The 12,358-nt window shown below is 35.3% G+C and overlaps 2 pseudogenes; one reads left to right on the plus strand and one right to left on the minus strand.

The window, feature by feature from the left end:
* The first annotated feature begins 1,241 nt into the window (after positions 1-1,241).
* On the plus strand, positions 1,242-1,957 carry LOC132698591 (deoxyuridine 5'-triphosphate nucleotidohydrolase-like; annotated as a pseudogene).
* Positions 1,958-2,079: 122 nt separating this feature from the next.
* On the minus strand, positions 2,080-4,076 carry LOC132698612 (adenosine 5'-monophosphoramidase HINT1-like; annotated as a pseudogene).
* Between the last annotated feature and the right edge of the window lie 8,282 nt (positions 4,077-12,358).

Raw genomic sequence — 12,358 nt, forward strand, 5'->3', positions numbered from 1 at the left:
GGCAATTTTAGTTTCAGTCTCTTTGATCCGGTTCTCGTTTCGCACCAGCTGCGACTCTAAAGCCATTTTCAACTGGTACGCTTCGCATACCACCCTTCTTTCTTCGTCGTCGATAAACGTATCGAACCAACCGGAGGAGGAGGAGGATGAGCCGGTATGCTGCTGCTGCTGCTGCTGAACCGTTTCTTCGCTTTTTCTTTTTTTTTGCTAGGCTTTGGGGGTGTCGTCGCACTACGACGCCGTTTTGACGGTTTTCTTACTTGTTGTTGTTGCACTTCCGGTGGTGGTGGTGGCGGCGGCGGCGTATAATGTATGTCGTAGCTCGTTAAAAATTCGTAGAACTCTTCGGGGAGCGATATTTGCTGCTGCTGTTGCTCCATGATACGCGCCCGACACGACTGTTACATCGACACTGAGACTTGTAATACATTCGCGTCGTCAATCCACGAATCGTGCGACTTGTCCAATCCCAACCAGCGTACCAAAACTTTTTTACCGCGCCTGCGCAGAACCTTTTCAACGAGATAGACGTCAGGATTGGCCGTTTTTTGCAATTCTTCTTCGTAAAATCCTCCCATTATAGGTTTACCGTTCATATCTTCGAGAAGATACGTCACCGGGTACGTGATCTACACTTTTGACCACAATAGTTCGGTGGTCCAATTCGGCGTGTATCCTTTGTTAAACACGTGTTTGGCTTTACTAATTCTAACCACGTCACCCACTTTCAATTTCCTAGCTCCGAATATTTTCAGGTGACTGAAAGCGCCTTCAAAAGTGAATCGGCGTTACTTTTATTCACTGCATTAGATTTCATTCCCGTCGTTCTGTGTTTCTTGTTGTTGTATTGTTGAACGACAGAGGGCAACACGTTTGTCCAGCGGTACCCAATGCAATTTTTCTTTGAGTGTCCTTATTACCCGTTCGACTATCGACTAATACATTTTTTTTTTCAGTTTAATGTACTGATGGTACGTGATAGCTGTGAGGGGTAATAAAAATCAAGAATGTAATCAAGTATTGCTTCAATTAAAATCTAGAAATCTTTGTAAAATAGAAATATAAAAATGCGAAATTCCGTGGTAACGGTTTCGTCCGTTTGGCGCGTTTTCCATCCCCTCCCTTCGTGTAGATTTGGCACCCATTTGGCCCACAATAAAAAGAGCTGGGTCAGAAACGTCTCATTTTTACGCGTCGTTGCGAAGGTGTTAAATAAATTTTGTAAAAGTAATCTAACAGAAATGCCTTCTGCTAACGATAAGTCTCTCGTGATCAAATACACCAAAGCGATTCCAGAAGCGTATCGTCCAAGCAAAGGATCAATAAAGGCGGCAGGATATGACTTAAAAAGTGCTCTGGATTGTGTGGTACCGGCACGAGACAAAGCTCTGGTCGACACGGGCCTTAAAATCGAATTACCGGAAGGCTGTTATAGAAGAATCGCACCCCCAGATCTGGATTAGCTGTGAAGAATTTTATTGACGTTGGAGGTATATATTTAGAATTTGTTTCTGAAGACGCGACGAGTAAAACGAGCATTTTTTAGCCGGCGTCGTTGATGAGGATTATAGGGGCGTTTTAAAGGTAGTTTTATTTAACCACTCCGATTCAGATTTCGATATTAAAAGTGGGTATAGAATTGCCCAACTCATATGCGAAAAAATTTACTATCCTGATTTGGAGGAAGTACAGGTGAGTAAATGATTTTTCCCAAGTTTGGCATTAGTTGCTTTTCATTATTTTAGGAATTAGGGGACACTGTCAGAGGTGAAGGTGGATTTGAATCTACTGGAACTAAATAATGTGATTTTTTTTTGGTAAATGCTTCCTAAATTTGGGTGTTTTTGTACTAGAAAAACAGTTTTTGATAGTATTATTCTCCTTCACTGTTTTTCACTTGATAGTATTAATTATGTGTTCAAATATTTAATTTATGTTTAACCAAATATATAATTTAGTAACAGCGAAGTATTTTTTTTAAATTAGACTTTAAGCTATATAACTTGTAAAGGGGGTACATACAGCAGCAAAAAATTACTTTAATAACACACTTATTGAGTAAAACAGCTCACAAAATTATTAACCCGGAGGCCAACGCATCTGCCTCCCGGACAAAACGTGTATGTGAACGTGATAAACAGACTGAGCGCCCACAGGCCCATCATTAATAACAATTCGAAACCCTTGATCCAACTTCCTCGTTGCAGCTGTTTTTCTTGCTACAATTAGCAAATGACCTAATAGCAGTTCGTATTCGTCGGCGGCTTTGGATAATTGAGGTATTGGTTTCCGAGGAATAACCAAATAGTGTTAAGGATTTACATCGTCGAAAGCCACACACTGAAAACAAGTCAGTTGGACAAGGTTTGAACATTTTAGGGTATACCCACCAGGTCGTCTTCGTATATAAAGTTGCAAGGGATTTCTTTTCTCAATATTTTTCCGAAAATTGTGCCCTCACCCGGTCGAGCATTTTGTGCCAGAGCAACCTCGTCCGATATCTTTATGAACTAACGTTCTGTCACATGTGCCTCTGGGCCATAGGCGCAAAAGGAGCGCCGTCATCCAGCCGACGAGTTTTTACGAGTTGAAACTCGTCGGCTGGGTGACATCATCGTCCGCCGCTTGGTCGCGTCGCCGGTGTGCGGCAGCGGCTGCATGACATCATCGCTTTGCGAAATGTTTAAACGAAACCTTGGCGGGTGAGATCATCGCGTCGCCTGCCTTCGCCGCAAAAAATGCGTATGTATATTGCTTTAAGTATTTGCTCAAAATACCTAATTGTTAAATTGAAAAATATTTCGTTGTTTTAATTTAACTCGTGTTTTTATTAATTTTGTTTTATTTTAATAATTGTTTTAAATTATCGGAAGCACTCAAATCTTCGAGTACAGCTCCAGAGCAAGTAGACTTGCCAATTTTTCGCCCAAATTTAACTGATGCAAAAAGGTGGTTGACTGAGATTAGTAATATTAAGAATGAATTGGAAGTTACCGATCAACAAATTACTATGAGGCTAGGGACGTTTTGTTGACAGGAATTTCCAAAATTTGGTTTGACAATTGGTTGCCGGAAATCAAAAACTGGGAGATTTTCCAGAGGGACTTCCTTGAGGCTTGAGACTACGTTGTTCAACATACAACCAATTGTTATGCGCAGTCAAACGTCGTATCACTGTAGGATTTCGGCCCAAATAGTCAACGTGTGGTATGGAGCATTCTTTTTTATACACAATGTCAAGCTGAAGTCCTGCATGTAGACCCACCAACGAGGTACCCTAAGCAGACTATCTTTTTGGTCTCAGTTGTTTTAATTGCATTGCAGTCACCAAAGTAAAGTGAATTCCTAGTAGCCAGTAGTAGATAGTAGAAATACTTCATTGAATTGACGACCTCATAAGTCTCCAACTCGTAGGAGTGATATTTCTCTTCGTACTTGTTTGTCTTCTTATTGTAGTATCCTATAACTCGTATATTCCCATCGAACTTTTCAAGTAACACTCATCGATATCCAATACTACTGGCATCAGTATGCAGTTCTGTAGGTAGTGCAGGATCAAATACGTTGAGAAGTGGTCTTGAGGTAAGGTGTTCTATTATGTATTTTCTTGCGTATTCTCACTCTTCACCCCAAGAAAATGACTCATTAGAACGGGCTAGCGTGGTTCTATACTGTCGAGCATGTTTCATATTAATATTATCAACTTTTCGCAATCCAGGACGTATTCCTTCACCCGATATTTCTCTTCCCAAATATTCGAGTCTGTCTTGAAAGAAGTGACATTTTTTTATATTCTAGATGAATCCGGCATTGCTCAAGACCTGTATCACCATCTCCAATGATGCCTGATTTTCTTCAGAAGTCTCCGATGCTATTAGAATATCGTCGAGGTAGACTAACGTTACTGTATTTTTAAGATCCCCTAACGCTTTATTGATTACCCTTTGGAACACTGCAGGAGCATTTGCCACCCCGAACGGCATACGCAGATATTCATAGTGGCCGTCAGGTGTGGCAAATGCTGTCTTATGAACAGATTCTGGATCGATGGGAATTTGGTGGAACCCGGAGGACATATCCAGTGACGTAAAAATTTTACCCTTACCGAGACGGTCAAGTTGGTCCTCTATTAATGGTAATGGATAACGTTCCTTTCTCGTACGCGAGTTCAACTTCCGATAGTCACGACATAACCAGTAGGAACTATCCGTCTTCTTGACGAGAATGATCTAACTGGTGAAGGGCATTTCACTTTCTTGAATGATGTTATTGGCTAGTAGATCGTTAACAATGTCTTGAACGATTTGTCTTTCAGCTAAGGATAAGCGGTACGGGCTTCTATTAACAACTGATTCATTCTTAAGTCGGATGTGCGTGGTGGTGATGTTAACACAAGGAATTGCATTCGCACTAGTAGCTACGACGTTGTTGTAACGAGAAAGAACTTCTAATAGTTTGGATCGATGTCTGTTAAGTACGTCTAATTCAAAATCAAACGACGTGGAAAAATAAAATCCACCTGCAGCACCCTCTATCATTAGTTAATATTTTCAATTTATAATTTTAAATCCACCTGCAGCACCTTCCATCGTTAGTTAATATTCTCAATTTATAATTTTCATGGATATCATGATGTCCTTCAAAAATTCTAGTTTTCATTTTTTTTAAAATACCTACGTTGCTTCGAAAAGACTGAATTTTTTTCTGAAGATAAAAATCAACGAGGTCTATCCATAGAAACTATAAAGTCCTCCCCAGCTCCCACCATTTAATTGTAAAGAATAATTAATATAATTTTTAAAAGAATTGCAGTGTCCGATAGAAACCCCTCCCGACAACAAACCATAAAACTTGTGTAAAACTTTTGGTACCCTAAAATAGAGAAAATTCTAAAGTGTATTACTTATATGCTTCAAATTCTTAAAATTATAAATAACCGAAATATGAAACACATGAAAGAATCCGTTTCTTTTTGGCAATATTTTGTCTCCCGGAAAAAACTAAAGAATTTATAATTAAACAACCGACAATTTTTTTCCCTTTCCCCTTCTTCCACCGACCCCTATCTTCGTGCCAAATTTCAGCCGGATCAGTTGTTATCGACATCGATCCAAAATTTTTATAAGCGCTTGGTCGTGATTTTTCCCAAAAATTTACATTTTTAATATTTTAAAATACCTACGTTGCTCCGAGAATGGTGAAATTTTTATGAAAGATGGAGGATAATGAGCTCGATCCATAGATACTATAAAGTCTTCCCCTAGCCCCCTCCATTTAATTGTAATTAAGCATTTTTTAAAAATTTGCAACATTCTACAAAAACCGTTCCCGAAGGCAAACGGCAAAAAATTTTGATTTTTAATTTTTTAAAATACCTGCGTTTCGCTGAGAAGGTTCAAATTTTTGTCGAAAATGGAGGTCAGTGAGGTCTATCCACAGATATCATAGAGTTCCCCCAGCCCCCACCATTTAAATATAATTAGTGCCCACCACATTTTTTAATATTGAACAAAAAATACCGAACACCCTGTAAAATTTGTGAAAACATTGAATACGAAAATTTTAACTGTGTATCAGCTCCGTATCACTTAGTAAAGTCTGTTCATGGATATAAGAAAGTGACTAACTGATACGAATTAAGGAAAGATCCGGGCAAGCTGTAAAAATGAAATATAGCCGAACAGGTCCGTACTTTGCTTAGAATTTAATTACTTAAAATTATTCACATAATATATCAGTATCACTATCGCTATCATCGCCTGTTCTAATTATTATTTGTTCTATATTATTTACAATATTGATAGTTCCAGTTTTTCAATATGTTTAACAGAATATGTACAACTTTGTGGAGGGATGTTTAAAACTTCAGTTTCTATAAGTTTGAGGACATTGGAGTTAACACGGGGAAAAACATTACGACTAATTTCAGATTTCAGTTGGTGGTCAGTGGCAAACATGTTTAATGGGATTAAATATACAGTGGTAAGATTTGAAGAACCTCAATTAATTGCTTTTTGGTATAATCTGCGAGAAAATAAATGTCGTTTTGGATTGTTGTTTTGTGTCACATGAGGAAGGGGTTTTAGTCAACTGTCTACTGTGATAACTTGCATTGTCCGTTACAATTACGTTATTAGGATGAATTTTTGGAACTAGTTTGTTTTTAAACCAACTTTCAAATAAATCAGCGGTGGTGTCTTCAAGCTAATCCAGAGAAGAATCTTTAATATTTTTCGCAGACAGAGAACGTCGAATTTACATTTTTGTTTTTTTAAAATATCTACGTTGCTCCGAGAAGGTTGAAACTTTTATTTATTTACCATAAATTTACCCCCCAGCCCGCTTTATTTAATTGAAATTTAGCATTTTTAAAAAAATTGTAGCGTTTCACAAAAACCGTTCCCGACAGCAAACGGTACAACATGGATAAGACTTTTTGGTATTGTCAGATAGAGAAAGGACCAGGGTATATAACGTATGAATTTAAAATTCCAAAATTTAAAAATAAGCGAGATAAAAGACTTTCGAAATTAACCACTGATTTTCGGGCCGATTTTTCAACCCAAAATGGGATTTCGAAGTGATTTCTCAAATGTGGATAAAATTCTGGACGAGAAATTCGAATTTGTAATTATTTTTTGAAAATGTCTATTAACTATCGACAATTGTTTGAAAAATTGACATTTTTTTGACCAATATTTTGTCTCCCGGAATAGCTAAGAAACTTAGAATTAAACAACATACTTTTTTTTTATATCTCCCCGAAGTTATATCCGCAAATACTATAAAATCCACCCAAACCCATTTACTCGTAATTAATTATTTTACAAAAAAATTTAGCCTCCTACAGAAACCGGTAAAACGGGAAAAAATTAAAAACTCAAAATTTATGAGGAAAAACATGACAAATATGAAAATAATAAATCAAAAATATTAACCGAAAATGGGGGGCTGAGGGCGATCAATATTGATCATTGATTTTTAAACTGTTTTTTCCATTTAAAATGAGATTTTAAGGTTATTTGTCAACTTATATTGATCCGAGAAGGTTAAAACTTTTACAGAAAATGCACATTAAAGTGATCTATCCGCACATACTATATTGTCTCCCCCAGCCCCCTATTTTCGGTTAATAATTTCGATTTATTATTTTCATGTTTATCATGTTTTCCCTCATAAATTTTTAGATTTTTAATATTTTAAAATATCTGCGTTTTTCCGAAAAGATTGAAATTTATACTGAAGTTAGAGGTCAATGAGGTCTATTCAGAAATACTATAAAATAAGCCTCCAACGTTCTCCATCTTTAGTTAATATTCTCAAATTATAATTATCATGGATATTATTATACTCCTCAAAGATTGTCATTTTCATTTTTTCAAAATACCTACGTTGCTTCGAAAAGATTTGAAATTTCTACTGAAGACGGAAGTCAATGAGGTCCGTCCATAGATACCATAAAGTCTGCCCCACCCCCAACAATGAAACCAAAGAGATTAACACAACTTATACTGTTTGCCCTCGGGAAAAATTTTTGTGTGAGGCTGTAAATTTATAAGAAGTAATTAATTATATTTAAATGGAGGGGGCTGGTGGGAGCTTTATGGTATCTGCGGATAGATCTCATTGACTTTCATCTTCGATAAAAATTTCAAAAGTCTTGAAGCAACATAGATATCTTAAAAAATCAAAAATATAAATAAGTTGGAAAAATCACGATTTTGGATCGAGGTCGATATTAATCAAAATAAATAAGAACTAAAAGTTCAGATTTTCACGAAATTATATATTTTGGTATGACAATTGTTTCGACAACACCGTGTCTTTATCAAATGTAACACACATTTGATAAAGACACGGTGTTGTCGAAACAATTGTCATGTCAAAATATCTAATTTCATGAAAATCTGAACTTTTAGTTCTTAATTATTTTAATAAATGGATTTTCATCAAGTAAAAGCCTCCTTAGTTCAATCGATATTAATCTATCCGGCTGAAATTTGACACGAAGCTAGGGGGTCGGGAAGATATTAACCTACCCACATTTCCGGTTAATATTTTCGATTTATTATTTTCATGTTTATCATGTTTTTCCTCAAAAATTTTAAATTTTTAATTTTTTAAATCATTTACGGTTCTACAATTGGATTTGAATTTTTATTGAAGATGGAGGTCAATGAGATCTATTTGCAGATACCAAAAAGTTCTCCCCAGCTCTCTCCATTTAAATATAATTAATTACTTGTTATAAATTTAGAGCCTCACACAAAAACCGTTCCCGCAAACGGTATAACTTGTGTGAATCTCTTTGGTATCATTGAATAGAGGAAGGACTAGAATAATTAACGTATAAGTTTCAATTTCTCAAAATTATTAACAAATAATATATAAAACGTTAAATATTTATCATTGATTCCATTTCAAATGAGATTTTGAGGTTATTTGTCAACTTATATTGATCCGAGAAGGTTCAAACTTTTACAGAAAATGCACATCAAAGTCATCTATCCACACATACTATAATGTCCTCTTCAGCCCTCCATTTTCGGTTAATATTTTCGATTAATGTTTTTCATTTTTGTCATGTTTTTTCTTATAAATTTTAGGTTTTTAATGTTTTAAAATATTTACGTTTATCCGACAAGATTGAAATTTTTATCGAAGTTGGAGGTCAACGGGGTCCATTCCCAAATACTATATAATAAGCCTCCAACTCCTCAAAAATTCTCGTTTTCATTTTTTTAAAATACCTAGGATGCTTCGAAAACTTTAAACTTCTTGCTGGACATTAAGGTCAATCAGGTGTATAAATAAAAATTATAAGGCCCTCTCCAGCTCCCACCATTTAATTGTAACTAATAATTTTATATATATATATATATATATATATATATATATATATATATATATATATATATATATATATATATATATATATATATATATATAATTTTAAAAAAATTGCAGAGAAAAGGATACAGTATATAACGTATAAATTTCAAATACTTAAAATTATAAATAACCGAAATATAAAACATTTCATCAAAAAAATCTGTTTTTTTTGAGAATATTTTGTCCCCCTGAAGGACTAAGGAATTTATAATTAAACAACCGACTATTTTTTTAATAATAATCCCCCGACCCCTTATCTTCGAGCCAAATTTCAGCCGGATCGTTTAATATCGACATCGATCCAAAATTTTCATGGGGTTTGATAGTGATTTTGTCCAAATATTTTCAAATCCCAGTCAAAGTCGGCTTTTTCGAGTTTTATTGTACCGAAATCTACCTTAGAAAAGCAATTATTTACTTAATACCTCCTTTTCTGGGACAAATAATTGGTTTTCGCTTTTGATTTCGAGCAGATTATAGTCAAAACCTGCATTTTCATAACTTACCAGACTGAAATATACATATTTTTAATTCTTATTTATCTGCGGAATCTCATTTCTAGTCAGACGCCCTAACCGGCAGACCAGTTCTAAATCCGTTTGAAAATAGAACTATTTCTGGTGATGTGCCATGCATTTATAAGGGCATTATATTGTTATAAATGTATGCACTCAATCCCCATAATTGAAAACATTTTCTGGGCTGAGTTGCTAATTACAAAAATTATATTTCAAGCAAAACAATGGTCGTTTGCGGCAGGTAGGTTTCGAACCTATGCTGCCATAGAGAATCTGATTTATAGTCAGACGCTTCAAATGACAGACCAAGGCTAAATCTGTTTGAAAGTCGAACTGTTTCTGGTGGTGTGCCATGCGTTTGAAATATAAGGACATTATATTTTTATAAATTTATGCACTCAATCCCCATATTTGAGAAAAATTTCTGGGTTGCCCTGTTAATTAAAAAATATATATTTCAAGCAAAAAAATTTCCGCTTGCAGTAGGTAGGTTTCGAACCTACGCTGCCATAGAGAATCTGATTTCTAGTTAGACGCCTTAACCGACAGACCAGGGCTAAAACTGTTTGAAATTAGAACTATTTCTGGTGATGTGCCACTTGAAATATAAGGCCATTATATTTTTATAAATTTATGCACTCAATACCCATATTTGAGAATAATTTCTGGGTTGAGCTATTAATTAAAAAATATATATTTCAAGCAAAACAATTTCCGTTTGCAGTAGGTAGGTTTCGAAATTACGCTGCCATAGAGAATCTGATTTCTAGTCAGACGCCTTACCGAACAGACCAGGGCTAAAACTGTTTGAAAGTAGAACTATTTCTGGTGATGTGCCATTTGAAATATGAGGCCATTATATTTTTATAAATTTATGCACTCAATCCCCATATTTGAGAATAATTTTTAGGCTGAGCTGTTAACTATATAATATATGTTTCAAGCAAGACAATGACCGTTTGCAGTAGGTAGGTTTCCAACCTACGCTGCCATAGAGAATCTGATTTCTAGTCAGACGCCTTACCCAACAGACCGTTTGCAGTAGGTAGGTTTCGAACCTACGCTGCCATAGAGAATCTAATTTCTAGTCAGACGCCTTACCCAACAGACCAGAGCTAAAACTGTTTGAAAGTAGAGCTATTTCTGGTGATGTACCATTTGAAATATAAGGCCATTATATTTGTATAAATTTATGCACTCAATTCCCATATTTAACAAAAATACCTGGGTTGAGCTGTTAATTAAAAAATATATATTTCAAGCAAAACAATTTCCGTTTTCAGTAGGTAGGTTTCGAACCTACGCTGAAATAGAGAATCTGATTTCTAGTCAGACGCCTTAACCGACAGACCAAGGCTAAATCTGTTTGAAAGTAGAACTATTTCTGGTGATGTGCCATTTGAAATATAAGGGCATTATATTATAAATTTATGCACTACATCCCCATATTTGACAAAAATTTCTGGGCTGAGCTGTTAATTAAAAAATATATATTTCAAGCAAAACAATTTCGGTTTGCAGTAGGTAGGTTTCGAGCCTATGCTGCCATAGAAAATCTGATTTCAAGTCAGACGCCTTAACCGGTAGACCAAGGCTAAATCTCTTTGAAAGTCGAAAAATTTTGGGATGTGCCATGCGTTTGAAATATAAGCCAATTATATTTTTATAAATTTATGCACTCAATCCCCATATTGAACAAAAATTTCTGGGCTGAGCTGTTAATTAATAATTATATATTTCAAGCAAAACAATGGTCGTTTGCAGTAGGTAGGTTTCGAACCTCTGCTGCCATAGGGAATCTGATTTCTAGTCAGCTGCGTTAACCGATAGACCAAGGCTAAATCTGTTCAAAAGTCGAACTATTTCTGGCGGTGTGCCATGCGTTTGAAATATGAGGCCATTAAACTTTTATAAATTTATGCACTCAATCCCCATATTTGAAAAAAAATTCTGGGCTTATCTGTTAATTAAAAAATATATATTTCAAGCAAAACAATTCCGTTTGCAGTAGGTAGGTTTCGAACCTATGCTGCCATAGAAAATCTGATTTTTAGTCAGATGCGTTAACCGACAGACCAAGGCTAAATCTGTTTGAAAGTCGAACTATTTCTGGCGGTGTGCCATGCGTTTGAAATATAAGGACATTATACTTTTATAAATTTATGCACTCAATCCCCATATTTGAGAAAAATTTCTGGGCTGGGCTGTTAATTAAAAAATATATATTTCAAGTAAAACAATGGCCGTTTGCAGTAGGTAGATTTCAAAAATACGCTGCCATAGAGAATCTGATTTCTAGTCAGATGCCTTATCCGACAGACCAGAGCTAAATCTGTTTGAAAGTAGAACTATTTCGGGTGATGTGCCATGCATTTGAATTATATTGTTATAAATTTATGCACTCAATCCCCATATTTGGAAAAATTTCTGGGCTGATCTGTTAATTAAAAAATATATATTTCAAGCAAAACAATTTCCGTTTGCAGTAGGTAGCTTTCGAACCTATGCTGAAATAAAGAATCTGATTTCTAGTCAGATGCGTTAACCGACAGACCAAGACTAAATCTGTTTGAAAGTCGAACTATTTCTGGCGGTGTGCCATGCGTTTGAAATATAAGGCCATTATACTTTTATAAATTTATGCACTCAATCCCCATATTTGAGAAAAATTTCTGGGCTGAGCTGTTAATTAAAAAATATATATTTCAAGTAAAACAATGGCCGTTTGCAGTAGGTAGATTTCGAAAATACGCTGCCATAGAGAATCTGATTTCTAGTCAGACGCCTTAACCGACAGACCAGAGCTAAATCTTATAGAAAGTAAAACTATTTCTGGTGATGTGCCATTTGAAAAATAAGGGCATTATATTGTTTTAAATTTATGCACTCAGTCCACATAATTGACAAAATTTTCTGTTTTTAGCTGCTAATTACAAAAATTATATTTC

Source organism: Cylas formicarius, unplaced genomic scaffold (genome assembly GCF_029955315.1).
Source record: "Cylas formicarius isolate icCylForm1 unplaced genomic scaffold, icCylForm1.1 PGA_scaffold_2__14_contigs__length_35257938, whole genome shotgun sequence".
In the NCBI taxonomy this organism is placed as follows: domain Eukaryota; kingdom Metazoa; phylum Arthropoda; class Insecta; order Coleoptera; family Brentidae; genus Cylas; species Cylas formicarius.